This window comes from Protopterus annectens, chromosome 3.part0 (genome assembly GCF_019279795.1).
Source record: "Protopterus annectens isolate FY-2018-M chromosome 3.part0, PAN1.0, whole genome shotgun sequence".
Classification (NCBI taxonomy): domain Eukaryota; kingdom Metazoa; phylum Chordata; order Ceratodontiformes; family Protopteridae; genus Protopterus; species Protopterus annectens.
Genome location: NC_056731.1, coordinates 854417262 through 854433241, shown reverse-complemented (window position 1 = coordinate 854433241; position 15980 = coordinate 854417262). Strand labels below are relative to the sequence as shown.

The 15980-nt window shown below is 40.7% G+C and overlaps 1 protein-coding gene across 1 annotated transcript in view; it reads left to right on the top strand.

Annotated features, from left to right (window-relative positions):
• BCL2 (BCL2 apoptosis regulator) overlaps nucleotides 1–15980 on the top strand; it is a 919075-nt gene that overhangs the window by 901872 nt on the left and 1223 nt on the right. The gene's annotated exons all lie outside the window — the stretch shown is intronic.

The window sequence follows — 15980 nt, the reverse complement described above, 5'->3', positions numbered from 1 at the left end:
AGGCAGTATTGATTCAAGAGACTAGAACAGTAAGATATGGTTGAAGGGTGCTTATAGATGTGTCATATAGATGTGTCATATAGAGAAATGAGAAAGAAATGTTAGCTACTGGATATGGAGGTGAGAATTTACATAAGTAAACATACGGTAGTATTGGTAGAACCTGATCATAAACATTTGCAGGTTATTTTCAGAATGTTATCACACAAAGCCCATCTAAAATTGCAAAGAATGTTGTTTAACTTTCTGAAGTTTGATTTTAGCAGGTCCAGGACTAACCGGGCAAGCAAATGCAAATTGCAGATTTGCTGAGAACAGTCTATCTGAAGGACAGAAGGAAAATCTTCTTATTGAACATTTAGAAGTTTAATTGGTTATTCATTACCTATGTCAGATGAGAAAGTGAGTGTGCTTAAGAGGTACACCAAGGAATGTAGGCAAATGCCATTCCTTAAATAAAGCACTGTGAGAAGATGGCCAGATCAATTATCAGCAGTGCAAAAGAATATAATGCTTTAAGTATCTTATCTGTGTCATCATACTGCCCCTCCTTCCCCCCCCCCATTTACCTTTACAGAGATGGTATTAGCTTTGTCGAGTTCTTATGTTCAAACAGACAAAATAATAATGCATAATCAATTAAAAGAATCTGTGCTGGAGAAAAGCACTGAATTGCATTTGTGAACAGCTACATCTGAGGAAAAAACTAATGTCTATATATATTGGCCAAGAATATCAGAGAGTGGGGCAGAGCTGTGAAGTATTCAGTATGTACAACAATCAAAATCGTAAGAAAAATCCTGTCTCTCAAAATTTGAGAATTACCATTGCGTATGGTATGTGGCACAGTGGTGCAGTGGTTAACGTTGTTGCCTCACAGCATGAGGTTCTCCTGTTCGATTCTCAGCCAGGATGTTTTCTTTGTGGAGTCTACATGTCCTACCTGCGTTCGCGTGGTTTTCCATTGGGTACTCTGGTTTCCTCCCACATTCCAAAAACATGCGTTTGGAGCATTTCTCCCTGGGCCTCTGCTGAAAATAGGCTCTGTCCTAGTCGGACTTTCCCAGCCAACAAATGTTAAATAAAGAATGATTTATTTAATTTCACAGGTGGCCTTTGTTTGATTGGTGTGGATTATTTTTCTAAATTTTTAGAAGTTGTGAGGTTGATGCAATGAGTGTAAGTGTAGCTAATGTTCTGAAAGCATACTGTCAAGACACAGAATGCCAAAACAGAGATCTATGAAAGTAACTCTCATATCATCCGCAAGAAATTTAAGGCTTGAAATAAGTGGGAATACAAGCCTATCACAGTCAGTGCATGGTATCTTCTGAGTGCTGGTCGATTTGAGAGGATTATCCTAACTGTGATTATCTTCATGGAGAAATGTGATAGAATGAAAAAAGGCAGATTACTTTCTGTTTTACAGCACAGAAATATGCAATTACTAAGCACAAGACCAGCACCAGCATAACTGTTAATGAGTGGAAGTCTTAGGAGAAAGCTTTTTGCTGCCATTTTATTGCTAGTACCAGAGAACAGAGGTAAAACAACACAGCCACTGAGGAGACAGAGCAAACAGAATTCATATAACAGAAGTTCAAACTGATTTTTAATTTAAACAAAAGTGATAAAGTTACAGTGCAGGAACCAAAAAATGGTGCTTGAAAGTCAGACAAAAGCAGATGGACTTGGCGATCCTCTTGAACTAAGATTTTAATACATGCAGTTGTCTGACTGGTGGTTATGTGAAACCAGTAGAGGACACTTTTACAGAACTTGCAGGACTGAATCCAATTTTCAAGTCATAAAAAATATCCACATAGTTAGAAAGTTATAAACCTGCTTTGTTTCATGCCCTTTGTGATGACCCACCACTAGACCAGTAATCAAGTAGCCTCAATCCTCACCACTGGCACCAGTGGGAGACGTACACTGAGAGGATGACAGATACACACAGTATTTCCAGATGCAGCTCTCTGCATCAAGTGCAATTTCCCTTAAGAGGACACAGTGACATCTGTCCAGCGCTGGTTTCTCCCTCTTTCTCCAGATCCCCAGTAAGAGTCCCCACTGGCACAGCCTTAGAGTTGAGATCTTTGCTGAGTGGCCATGCCAAGACCTCCAGCACCCTCTCTGTCCAACCAGTACTTCATGTCCCTGCCCAAGTAGTTGACATACACACTCTTTGAGGTTTGATTTACAAACGCACACACACATGGGAAAGGCTGGCACAGGTTTACTAGCTATGCCCCCTTTTGCCCAGACTATATCACTGCCATCAACCAACTCATTATCAGCTACTTTAAGGCCCTTAACAAAGGGTGTCCAATTTTATTGTGTAATATTATTATTAATACAAATGGTAGTTTGACCAAAAGCTAGGCTATTAGGAGTGGCCCATACAGTGTCACCAAATAAATATGCAAGTACTCTCAAAACTTAAGTATCTCTAGACAGATCAGCCACAATCAAATGTTTAAGTATATTCAATAGTAACTAATAAAAAAACAGGAAAATGCTCAGTATATATTCACTGTGACATCAGAGTTCAAAATCACATGAAATATTTAAAACAACATTGCAGGACAGTCTGAAATAAATAAAGAAAAATATCTACACTAAGCTTTTCTGTATTCCTGACCATATCTAAGAGAATTATACTATTCTGTAGAAACTTACTTCATTAGAGCAAGGCAGATGTGTGGTGAATGGATCTTGTCAGGTCCAAGACAGAATACAAAATTCCCTGTCTCTCTAAGAAAGTTCTCAAATATATTACTGCTGGGATAGCCTGCAGAATGACATCATTTCTTGTCACCTGACTCTATGCCAGATGAAACCCCCACTGCTGGAAGCTTGGCAGTATTTAGCATCTACCTGTGAAAATACACAGAACTCAGACTTTTGGCAGATGATGTAGGTCATAAAACAATTGCATTCCTTCATACTTTCAGAGGTAGTAATTAGTTCTCTCTGAAGACAGTACAGAAAGCTTCTCAGCACAAACTCTGTCTTTGGCTGCATGAAAACTGAAAGATATCATCTTTTATTGTGTAACCATAAAGTAATTTAATTTCAACTATTTTTCTGAAGTTAACCTCCTGTATTCCAGTTTTCATTGTTAAAATATATACATTTAAACAGTTATAGTGCATGTATATTTCTGTTCTATTCCAGTAGGGCACACGGTGGTTACATTTTAAGCACAAGCACTTTGAAAAAGCCTTTTCAACACACACTTCTGTACCATGACATAGTTCCAATACATTTGTAACACAATCATCTTATATAAATCATGTTGATATTCACAAACAACATATAATTATTTACAAAATTCCTGATAGCTGTGCTGGCAGTATCCCCCTTTGTCATATCCTTATTTAATACTATGTTGCTGTACCTTATTACCCATTTTGGTTTATTTTAGAAAATTAAGTGAATGCCAAGTCGGTTAGAAGATCTGGTAGCATACTTTTTAAAGCATTAGGTTCAGTAAATGCTCATAACTGTTCCAAAACATAACATTTTAAGCTGAAATTTATTTTCAACATACCATTCATATCCCGCCATCACTTGAACTATGACCCTGAATTTGTGCAACTTGCATCCAATACAAGATTTGCAAAAATCACTGCATGATAACTGCTGTAAATGGAATTGTACACTTGTAGGAATGGAAATGGTGAGTATACAGATATAAAATACAGTATGGGTATACAGATATAAAATACAGTACTCTCAATTTCCACTGCAGCTGTGGGAAGGGATATTGCTAGTGCTTCGTGCCACAGAGGACCCCTCCCCAATGTGGACATTTTGTATTCAAGTTGTACAGTTTCAGGTTTGTCTGTGGACAAGGCTAAAACTTTTCGCTGTACTGTGCGTGGATGTCCACCTGAGATGACTACAAACAGTACCAGTGTGTCATCAGACAGTCACTCGGGTATCTGTGTGTTGTCACAATGGTCACATCCTGCAGCAGTGCCATCAGCCTGTTGTCATGCCCCAGCCTGTTCATGTAGCACTGTACCAGTACTGTGTCCTTTGGTTATACAACAGAAAAAAAACACCAGAAAGACTGTATGTATCTGTGCTAAAACTGTACTCCTCTGCTTTGTACAGTCAGGAAGTCTACATAGGATGTACTACACAATCCCAACCTACATCTGCTGCCATCATGACATGGCTGGATGCCTGGTGTTTCCACAACAAAATGTAAGAAATATAAGGTGTGGTTAGTCTACTGCCTGTATGTATGTATGTGCACTGCTGGTGCACAGAAATATGCTGAAAGTGATGCTTACCTAGTGCATCATCCACCAAGATACGTTGAGATGCGTCCTTACTTATGCTAGTGCCTGCTTCTCTGATGATGATTCCAGAACCATTTTACCACTGCATGGACACCAGAAGCTGATCTTTCTGTGTCGCCCTACTGCCCTCATCCACTCCTCTACCTACCCGTGGCTCACCTGTCACCTGCTATTCAACTTGTCTTTGCTTTGCCACAATATAACTTCCTAGTAACACTGTTATGGCTCTGCTGTAATGTACAGTTGTGCTCCGATGTTTATGTTCTGGGCAACTGTGTGCCATATTTGGTCCTGTAAACGTTGGACAGCAACCTTTTTCCCTGGCAGGTGCCATCCATGTGCCTTGTTTGTATATAGTAGAATATAATTTTCCACAGGGCTGTGCCATCTACTTCCTCCTGCAGATATGCATGCAGTTATGACCATATAACTTGGAGCTATGGATGGTATACTCCAAGGATTGGCAGAATGACGGTTACAAAAAAGGGGTAACCTTAGTATACCCCACTATATTCAAATGGACAGCTATGGGGGGTTGGCATACAATAGTTATAGGAGCAGATATGGGAATAGATACAGCAGACTTACCTGCAACACCTCGATAAATATATAATTCCCATAGCGCTCATCTAGATATATAGGGAAAAGCAATCGGCCTTTCTGTAAGCATTAAGGAATCTTGTGGAAATGCCACTGACATAGTCCTATTTCAGTATAGTGCGGGAATACACATGTAGGCTTAGAACTGCTGTACTCACAACTATAGGCCAACAAATAGGTCATATAGGCCATATAATGCTTTAAGAAGCATTGATCATTGAAACTGCTACATCCAGTGATTATAGTGTCTTAGTTACAGAGGAAGAGAGAGAGAGAGCGATACACATACAAAGTCGTAAAATTCTAGGATTTGCAGGCAGAAATGAGAGCACTGTGGAGAAAAGATACATAGACAGTTCCAATAGTAATAGGAGCAAGAGGTCTATTAAAAAAAATTGTAGTTGTATTTATATTTGCTACCAATATATTCAACTTCATGTGAATTACAATAGGACTCAATTCTGGGCACGTTGAGAGTGCTGCAAAGAGCACTTTTGCTATTATCAGAGACTGAAAGAATATTAATTTCATGAACTTTAACCACACCCTGGCTTAGGAATGGAGTCCATTCCTACTACAGTATTAGAAACCCAAAACATTTGGAGAAATTAAACAAGGAGAAGCCATAATCTCACCATAAGTACTGACAGGCATGTACAGAGACAGATTGCCCTGTTATCATGAACTACCTTATTTCCAGTGCAGTTTAGGTACAGTACACACTTGTGGACACAATATTCATATTGCTAATCTCTTATAATATGAATTCCTGTTTAAAGATGCACACGTCTAAGAAAGCAGGCAAAAATAGCTTACTGCACACTTGTGGAACACTGTACCTCCTCAGAGGTGCCTATTTGACTAGAAAGTACCAGTGTTCCTCCTAATACTGCTGCTGAGATGTTAAATGCAGCTTCCTAAATCTCTCTGATCTAGCACATAAAATGGCATTGTGCCTTTAAAACAGCACAATTTTGTTCCTGTTTATGTGCCACACACATAAATTAGTTCAAGTTGCAGGAGTGCTGCAAATCACTTTATTTTGCTATTGCTCATCTATAACTTTTTGCCTATGCTTACCACTGACAGCTCATGGTCATTAGCTTATGTTGGAGACCAGTGGAGGTATGTGCTTCATGGTACTTCCTCACAGCTTCATGTTGTACTACAGACAATTCAGAAAATCACATTATTTTATAGGCTACAATGTTGTTCCTCATGAAAATGGTGCCATTTTTCTGTGGAGGTTCTGGAGAGTATGGCAGCATCTGCTAGTGACCACTGGAGAGTCACTGCATAATGCATGAAGGAAAGCAATATTTTGCTCTATGTCTTCTTCGCAGCCAATTCAGAGAGCGTCTATAGAGCCTCCATGATGATGCTTTCAAGAAGGTAGATGCCTAAGCTGAGACGCTGACTTCAGTCACAGACATTACATGGAAGGGGGACACTGCAGTCATCAGTATGATGACCTGCAGAACCACAACCCTGATGGTCTCCATGCATGGGAGGTGGAGGTTGGGTAACATCACCCTGAATGGTGGTATAAGTTTGTAGCATTGTACTTTTTTATCCTGTTTTGTATTTATGACTGTCCTTGCTACTGTTAGGTGTTTGCCAAGGTCATTTTGGGAAGTGTGTAGGCTATTGTGTGAATCTTCAGTTTTAGGTGGAGTTGTTGGAGGTGGCACTTAGTGAAATACGTCAGCCATTTTTAATGCAGAGTTCCACAGGGACCTGTTATGGTTGAGGTTATGCTACATCACCTCGTGGTGCATGCACACTACCTGCTGTGTCCTCATGAGTAACCATGGCATTTTCTTATAAGTGTGTTAGCGTATGCACACACACTTGCCTGTCGCCTCACACCTAAAGGGGTGTATATTTGGGATTATAGTTTGTATCCATTATTTTGGCATCTAACCTTATACTTGTCACAGTAATCTGTTGTGCCCTTCTTCTTTCAGCTTGAGCAGAATGTGACAGCAATCATGCTGCTTACTGCAGAATGATAGAGGCTAGCCATGGTTAGGTCTACTCTAAACTACTGGTGTGTTTTAAGTATATTCCATCCATTTTCAGGCTAGATTAATTTATGACAAACGTCCTATTGTTCAGTGCTAGTTTGGATGATAAATTTGCTCAGCAGGCATGTCAACCATAGCACACCCCTGCTGAAGTTGTTACTGGGAAACATGAAGGTGATAAGGCTGGGACTGTCTCAGTAAAGGAGTTCCTGACCCTCACCAGCAGGTAGCCTGGCACACTTGCCTAATATGGCCCAGCCATAGCTGAAGCAGATGGTGGAGGCAGCCATACGAAAAGCAGTGTGCAAGTGTAAACCCCTGATAAAGAAGAAGCATATAGCAGTAGTTCTTAAGTTCATTGGTGTACACTTGCCATGCAGTCCAGAAAACCATTGAAAAACCTACAAGATTAATGTTAAGAAAATTTGGATGAATTAGGCTCACTGTTTGAGGTATGCCATGCTGCATGTCCCAGAACTGAATTTATTGCGCTCATCCAGTCATCAAGAGCAGTTTTAAAAGCAGCCAGAATGTTGCATTGCTTGTAGGGTAAAGGAAGCTTATTCCATAAGTAAGGGATTTATTAAGGTAAAAACCTATCATGCCAACATGTTTTGTTTGTGTCACTGAAGGAAAAGTCTTTAGTGAGGGTGTTGATCATGCCATTTGTTTTGCACAGGTGTAAAAGTTTAAGCAGGTTGGCATCTTTCATTGTGCAGAAGACCAAGTACAGATCACCATAAAAGAGTCTATATGAGACAGAAGAAAATGAGGACAGTTAATCAAGGTAGCTTAGTGAGTTAAAAGCAGTCATTTTCTTAGAAGTCTTGTAGACCTTTGAAGTTGGATACAATGCTTAGAGAGGTACATACCAAAGGAGGCGGTGTGTTTTATGATGAGTCAGATGATAGAGGTATTGAGAGAGAAAGATTGGCTTCCTTGCTCCTGAAATAAATGCCTTTGGAAATTAACTGTTCTAGTTAGAAGGATTTGTCAGACTACTACTGGCACATGATAGTCAAAAATAGTCTGTTATTGATAAGAAGTGTCCAGATTCTTTATGACTATGTCAGTTTTAAGGAGGGGTGTTTTCATATGATATGAAGTTGGGAATTCTTCCTTACCAAACAAAAGCACACCCCATTTCTTGGCATTAAGCTTAAGCACATGGCCAGTGAACTAGTCATTAGTCTAGTCATTCCCCTTTTGGAGAATGTGTGTGTGTGTGTGTGTGTGTGTGTGTGTGTGTGTGTGTGTGTGTGTGTGTCTCTTTAGGGAGCATATGATAACATCAACAACTATAGTGAGGCATAGCCCAACTACCTCTGCCCTGATATCCAAAACAGTAGAGGACAAAGAGTTGGAGGCCCAGGACAAAGCCTTGAGAAGTTCCAGTAGTGACATGATTGAGGTTCTTCCAACCCGTACTGTGTGCTGCCTCAGGGAGGTGGTTGGATGTCTAGCGGATTAAACCTGTTGATAGTACCTGCATGGAGGGATTGTATCAAAGTCCTTATCTAGATGTAGCTAAGACAACATACCTGTATCTGTGACTTATGTGACCCTGTTGAAAAAATTGATTAGACTAAGTAGACAGAGCATGCTTTTAAAAAAGCCAGATTGGTTTGATCAGGAGACTGAAGGTTCCCTATATCATCATTTATGAGATCTGGCACATTCTGTGACCTGTCAAATGTTACTGGTGAGACTTATGGATCTGTAATTACCTGACTCTGTGCTGTTGCCACAGTGTCGGTTCACCAAGTATCAGGTATATAACTGTTGGGAAACCTGAAGTTAAATAAGTTAAGGAGGTGGTAAAGAAAGCTATGTCTGGTGCTTACCGGGAGATAGTCATGTGTGTTGGCCTTATATAGGGATTAAATTCCATAATCATGGAGATAATAGAGGGCATAGAAGTTAATGGGCAATATGAGGAACTGTGGGATGGGTCTCTGGAGTGGCATTCAAGCTGAATTTGATGGCAAGAATGTTGTAGATGGTCTCAGAATCAGAGTAGTGTAGTCATTGGATATTAGTTCAGAGCACAACTAGCTATAGTTTAAAAAGATTTGTGGTTGTCTTTAGTGCACTTGGTATGTTTGCTAACCTAAATCACGTCTATGGGGAGGGAAGAAGGATATTGTATATGAGGCCACTTTTTTTTTCATTTTGCAGTACAATTTGTTTATATGATAATTTCACAATAAAGGTCAAAGTCAAGAAGGTTTGTGAGAATGTCAATGCTGTGGACTAGACAGTTGATATTCCAATTTTTTTACAAATGACTTAGAATATCTAGATTGGGCAAAGGCTGGTAGTATTGTGTTGAATGAGAGTATATTATCTAGCTCATAGAAATTAGTGTATAACTAGTCAGATTTAAATGAGATGGCTGGCATATTGTGTACAGAATAGTCTGTAAGGGTTTTCATTTAGTGTATGTTCCTGTAACAAATTTTGTACTGTAGGCATCAGTACTGTGTCCATTGTTCAGTTTACTTGAACTTCACATTCAATCAGCAATATTTGGAGCAGTGACTTTCTTTAGCATTGCAAAGCACAGGGCATAGTTATTTAACTGCCTCGGATGCTCAGTTCAGACCCAAATGAATGTTCTGACGTTGTGGCATAGTATAGATGGCATAATGTTCAGTATCTTTCAATATCCTGGAATTTATTTTGGAGGTAATGAATCAGTCATAATCTATTTTAAAGCTTCCTCAACTCTTTTACTGCTGTGTAGGAAAAGGAACTTGAAGATGTATATACTTATGCAATACTTTAAGTTTTGACTTGTGTGGCTGAATAAATTAAGAGATGCTGTAACAAAATGCATCAGATCTATCATGACCTAATTAAACCCAAAAAAAAAGCACTATTCGTTGTGAGTCCAATACTTTCTTTATTTTAATACCAATTTCTTTTTTTTTTTTTTTTTTTTATCATGAGCTAAGCAATCTAAATTTTATTGGCGTTATTTATTAGTTTGTTCTGTTTTTGTTTGTGCATTGTTATAATGTGTACTATAATTATGAAGAATAATTAACATTAAGCTTATAATCACCATTGCTGATATGAACTACGAGGAATGTTTTCCCTTTCTTGTGCTAGCAGATTGCATATCTCTATCAGGACTCTGTGGGTCATTCCTAGGCCATGCATTATTATATTTTAAGCTGTGCCCTAGAATGATTATAAATATGATGCATTTGTATGACGAAATCTGGTAAAAAAGTCACTGAAATAAATACTGTACAGAAAGACTAATAGACTTCACTGTCTGTGGACTATGCAACAAATACTCTTACATTCAGGTCACATTTATCTATTCATTAAAAAATACTAGATGTGGTTGTGGTAAAGAGAAATTACTCACATTTTTTGGCTTCCTGTTCAACTGGGAGAAATGTTTTCAGTATAAATTGAGTTTTTGTTTCTTTTTATCAGTTAAAATTTCTTTAATAGGAATGACTGTTAATGTAGTGGGAAGAACTTGCGGGGTGTTAATGTAGTGGGAAGAACTTGCGGGGAGCTTCTTATAGTTCTGACTCCAGGGTGTACAGTTACTACAGTGTCAGTATCTCTTAGCCAGAAGTATACACAAAGCTATGTCTGTGCCCATCAAGCTGTGTGTCTGTTATCAATGTCAAAAGAGTTCCTTTCTTTTGTCCTGAATTTTAATGTTTTATCTTCATCAGGATTACAAGTTTCTGTCTGACAGATGTTCTTCGTGTTTCACTGTTACAGTCATTACATTTGGGTTATCTGCTTGCAGTAGCCCTCAGTTTGCCTGATTAACAAAGTCTTGGGTCCTGCGTCGGTTGCTGTCCCTTCTTCCAAGATGTCAGGTCGTCAGGGGTATAAAGCATGCATCCAACGCCATTACCTCAGTCTTTCTTGCCGTGCGGTGCCCATAGCAGAAGCGGTTCACAAGTGTTGGTCGTCTAACTCCTGAAATTTTCATTTTCGAGTTTCAGAACCAAAGTCTTCAACTAAAGCTAAGTACCCAGTTGGGGAAACTTTTTCTTGCTCCTTACCGATGTCAGTAAAAGTTAATAATTGCATTACTTGTGGAAAGCAAATACCTCACAAAGATTTTAATTTGTACTGTATTCCTTGCCTAGGCCCTGACCACAACGTACCTTGCTGCCAGTTTTGTGCCTTATTTCATCAGCGCACTATCCGTCATCGGTATATTTTCGCCTCTAAATATTTTTCTCAGTTCAGTTATCCAGAAATGTCGTCGGTTAGCCATCCGACTACCGGTATTCCAAAAAAATGCAAAGATAGAGACAGAGACAGGCCACCTAGGTCCAAAGCTGCCGATGACGCTTCTCCTAAGCCAGTCGCCAGCTCACTGGTACTCAGTGAGGTGCTTTTGCAGCCCCTAATAGCTGCTACTTATGATTCGCAGGCCTCTACTGAGATCCATTCGGAGTCTAGTATGCCACAAGATGCTTCATCTGTGGAACATGCGGATGTCTCTACCTTGGATGGGTCCGGAGGCACTGTGCAGGCACTGGCTTCTGAGGGTGTATTCAGGCCAATGGACTTGCATATTAAACTGATGCCTCCTTCTTCATTTAAGCCTAAGCCTCGAACCATGCCTAAGAAACCGATGACCAGGTCACATGCTCAGGCCTCTATGCCTAAAAAACAAATGATAAGAATAGCTGAAGATCTTATAACTCTAATCAGGGGAAGCCAACCACCCCTTTCTAAGAGACCTAGGACTGAAGTTGTTTATGAATCTTCTGACCAGGATTCTGATTTTTTCTGATTCTTCTGATGATCTGGATTTTCCCTTATCTACTTATGAGGATTCTGATGCAGAGGACTCTATTCCCTCTGCTTCCCCTAACCTTGGCCATTAGGGCTTTAAACTGCAAGTTTCATATGTTAAAGTATCAACAACATGTTATTGGATTGCTTAAACAGAAAATTATGTTGATTCCTGACTGTGCTGAAAACAAAAAATTACAGGATTTAATGCATTCTGCTGAACAGTTTGGAAAACATACTTTGCGGTGTGGATTTGATTCATTAGAGGTCTCTTGCAGGGCTGCTGTTATTGGGTCTGTGCTCAGAAGGCATGCTTGGCTTAAGGAGCAATCTTTGCCTGATCATGTTAAAGCTAAACTGTTGGATGCTCTGTTAAATCAGGACCAAGTGTTTGGCAACAAAGCTGAGGAAGTTCTTAAAAAGATGGAAGATAAAGCTAAATCTATGCAAACTGTTAAAGATTTCTTACAAGTTCAGCCTCCAAGATTTAGTAGGCATTGGCTCTCTAAGAATTGGTCCTTTCCAGCCCCTTCCAGGTCTTCTCAATTCAAACCCAGACATAGCAGAAGCCCCTGGTTTCAGTCCCAGGGCTAGCACAAGACTAAGCAGTGGGTGGTTTCCGCATCCAAATCTGGGAGTAGTAAGACTCCCCCTATGGAAAACTGTCTCAATGACTTGCTTTTAAAACTTCCAAGAACTTCCCAACTGAATGCTCCTTTAGGCGGAAAGATTGGTCTGCAGGCAAAAAACTGGGAACTCATTACCCAGGACAAATGGGTTTTAAATAAAGTGTCCCAAGGATACAGATTTCACTTCCACATGTTACCAACACCAAGCAGGTGGCCAGATCTACCCTCAAATCAGTGGGCAGAGGCCCAAAATCAAGTGCTGTCCCTCTTAAGCATGGGGGCTATTCAGTTGGTACCAGAAGAGGAAAAGGGACAAGGTTTCTATTCAAGACTTTTCCTGGTACCCAGAAAAGACAATTCTTGGCATCCTATCCTGGACCTTTCTACTCTAAACACCTTTCTAGTGACTCCAAAATTCAAAATGCTGACTCTTCACCAGCTGCTTCCTATGCTAGGCAAGGATGCATGGCTGGCAACACTAGACTTAAAAGAAGCATACCTGCACATCCCTGTCAGTGGGTCTTGCAGAAGATACCTACGCTTCAAAGCAGGCTACATGCACTATCAGTTCTCTGCACTACCCTTTGGGTTATCTACTGTGCCCAGGGTATTCACAAAGTGCCTAGCTCCAGTCATTGCATTTTGCAGGCAAAGAAATATTCAAATATACCCATACCTCGATGATTGTCTAATTCAGGCAGAAAGCCACGACATACCTTTGAATCATCTGGCTTTTGTTCAAAGGGTGCTGACTTGTCTGGAGTACACCATAAACAAAAAGAAATCACACCTGGTACCCTGTCAACAAATTATATTCCTGGGAGCAAGCTTGAATACAACTTCCCAGATGGCTTTCCTCATGCCAGAGAAACAGATTCATTTGACAACCTACTTCAAACAAGTGGCCACAAAAACCCAGCTATATGCAAGGCAAATACTGCAAGCCTTGGGGTTCATGGCCTCATGCATTCTTCTAATTCCATATGCAAGTCTGTATATGAGGAAACTACAATGGTATCTCAAAAGCCTATGGTGCCAACATTCTCAGGACCTAGAAGCAATGATTCCTATCATACCTTGCCTATGCCTAGAGTTCCTCTGGTGGGCAGAGGCCTGCCACCAAAACAAGGGACTACCATTCACACTACTCCCTGCTGCCCAAACCTTAACAACAGATGCATCAGACTATGCATGGGGGACTCACCTGGCAGAGAAGTGCATTCAGGGCAAATGAAAACCAAGTCAAATGCACCTGCACATAAATCACAAAGAAATGTTAGTTGTACAGAATGCTCTGACAGCCTTCAAGGACCACATTCTTCCAGGACAACTAATGGTAAAGACGGACAACACCACTGTCATGTGGTACATAAACAAGCAGGGGGGTACACATTCTTACCCCCTCTGCAGACTAGCCATGGCATTGTGGAACACAGCCTTGAGCTACCAAGTGAATCTACAAGCTCAATTCCTGCCAGGAAAACTAAATACACTGGCAGACGGACTAAGCAGAAACCTCATGGACCCACACGAGTGGAAACTGGAACCAAGGATTTTCAACATGTTGGCAAGCAAATGGGGGACCCAGATATAGACATGTTTGCCTCCCCCAAGAACCATCAATTGGACAAATTTTGCACAAGGATTCCCCACAAGCTAGCTTGGAAAGTGGATGCTCTGTCCTTCAGCTGGAAAAACCTATCAGTTTATGCATTTCCTCCTCTGCCTCTGCTCTCCAAAGTACTACTAAAGATCAAACAGGACAAGCCAAGGATGATTTTAATTGCACCAGGCTGGCCACGCCAACACTGGTACCCCCTCTTGCGCAGTGTGTCACACTTGGCCCCATGGCACCTGCATCAGACTCCTTCCCTGTTGTCTCAGCAGGGGAACCAGATTCTGCACCCTCAGCTGCAAACCCTGAACCTAGCAGCCTGGCTAATTACCTAATCTCTCCTTTACCGTACCTCAGTAAATCAGTGATGGATATCATTTTAGAAGCAAGGAGGCCTAGTACTAGAAAATCTTATGCTGCAAAATGGAAAAGATTCTGTGCCTGGAACCAATCTCAAGGGATGAGCGCAATTTACCTCAGATTCTACAATACTTGACTGAGATGCTTCATAAGGGCTTGTCCTTTTCCTCCATCAAAATTCATGCCTCAGCCATTTCAGCTCATTATAACATAGAGCCTCCCCTCTTCTCTCACCCACTGCTCAAGCAGTTCCTTAGAGGGGCCAGAAATTTAAGGCCACCCAGGAGAGCTCCAACTCCAGCCTGGGACCTTAACTTTGTCTTGAAGAAACTCACTCTTCTTCCTTTCGAGCCAACGGCTACTGCAGATTTAAAATTAATTTCTTGGAAAACAGCTTTCCTTTTAGCAATCACTTCAGCAAGAAGGGTATCTGAATTACAGGCCCTTAAGGCAGTGGAGTCTTTCATCATCTTTCATGCGGACAGGGTGTCCCTCAGAACCAATCCCTCCTTCATGCCCAAGGTGGTATCAAGTGTGACTCTTAATCAGTCCATTCATTTGCCTACGTTCTTTCCTAACCCACAGAACAATGGGGAATGGATACTGCACTCCTTAGATGTGCACAGACAACTTAGATTCTACTTGGACAGGACTAAACCTCAAAGGAAATCTGAACAACTGCTGGTGGCATTTGCTGCAGGAACAGAGGGGAAAGCTATTTCAAAGCAAACCATTTCAAAATGGATAGGCAACTGCATTCATTTCTGCTATAAGCACCATGGAAAACCTATCCCACAGAGCATCAGACCCCATTCAACCAGGGCTGCATCTACCTCTACAGCCTTTCTCAGAGGCATCCCTACCAGGGACATCCTGGAAGCTGCTACCTGTACATACTTTCACCAAGCATTATCATTTGCCAATTTTCTCTAAATCCAGAGCTGGCTTTGCCACTGCAGTCTTGCAGGGCCTTATAGCTGGTCCTAATTCTATTTAAATTCCTCCTCCCAACCTTAGCTTTGGGAATCTACCCAAATGAAATGACTGCAACAGTGAAACATGAAGAACATAGTACAGTTGTGTACACTTACCATAAATGTAGATATTCGAGTGTATTCACTGTTGCAGTCAAGGTTACCTTCCCTCCAGCCCCCTTTCTTCTTTTGGCTATACCTCTACTTTCCCTTAATATACTCAAAAGCTTTTTGGTCTATTTGCTTTTTTGTTGGAGGTATATCCTTCTATTTAAAGATTTAATTGCTTCCCATTAGGGGGGCACCTGACATCTGGGGCAAGAAAAACTGATGTAATGGCATCGGCTGTATGTTTTCTACCCCCTGACGACCTGGCATCATGGAAGAAGGGACAGCAACTGACGCAGGACCCAAGACTTTGATAATCAGGCTGACTGAGGGCTACTGCAAGCAGATAACCCAAATGTAATGACTGCAACAGTGAACACATTCGAACATCTACATTTATGGTAAGTGTACACAACTGTACTTTTTACCTTGTAGTTTGTAAAGCGAACACTGTTAACTTGATTCACTCATATCTCAGTATGCCCACATTTAAACATCTTAATTATTGTATCCAGCTGGTATGTAATTCAACATGTAGTGTGTGTGTGTGTGTGTGTGTGTGTGTG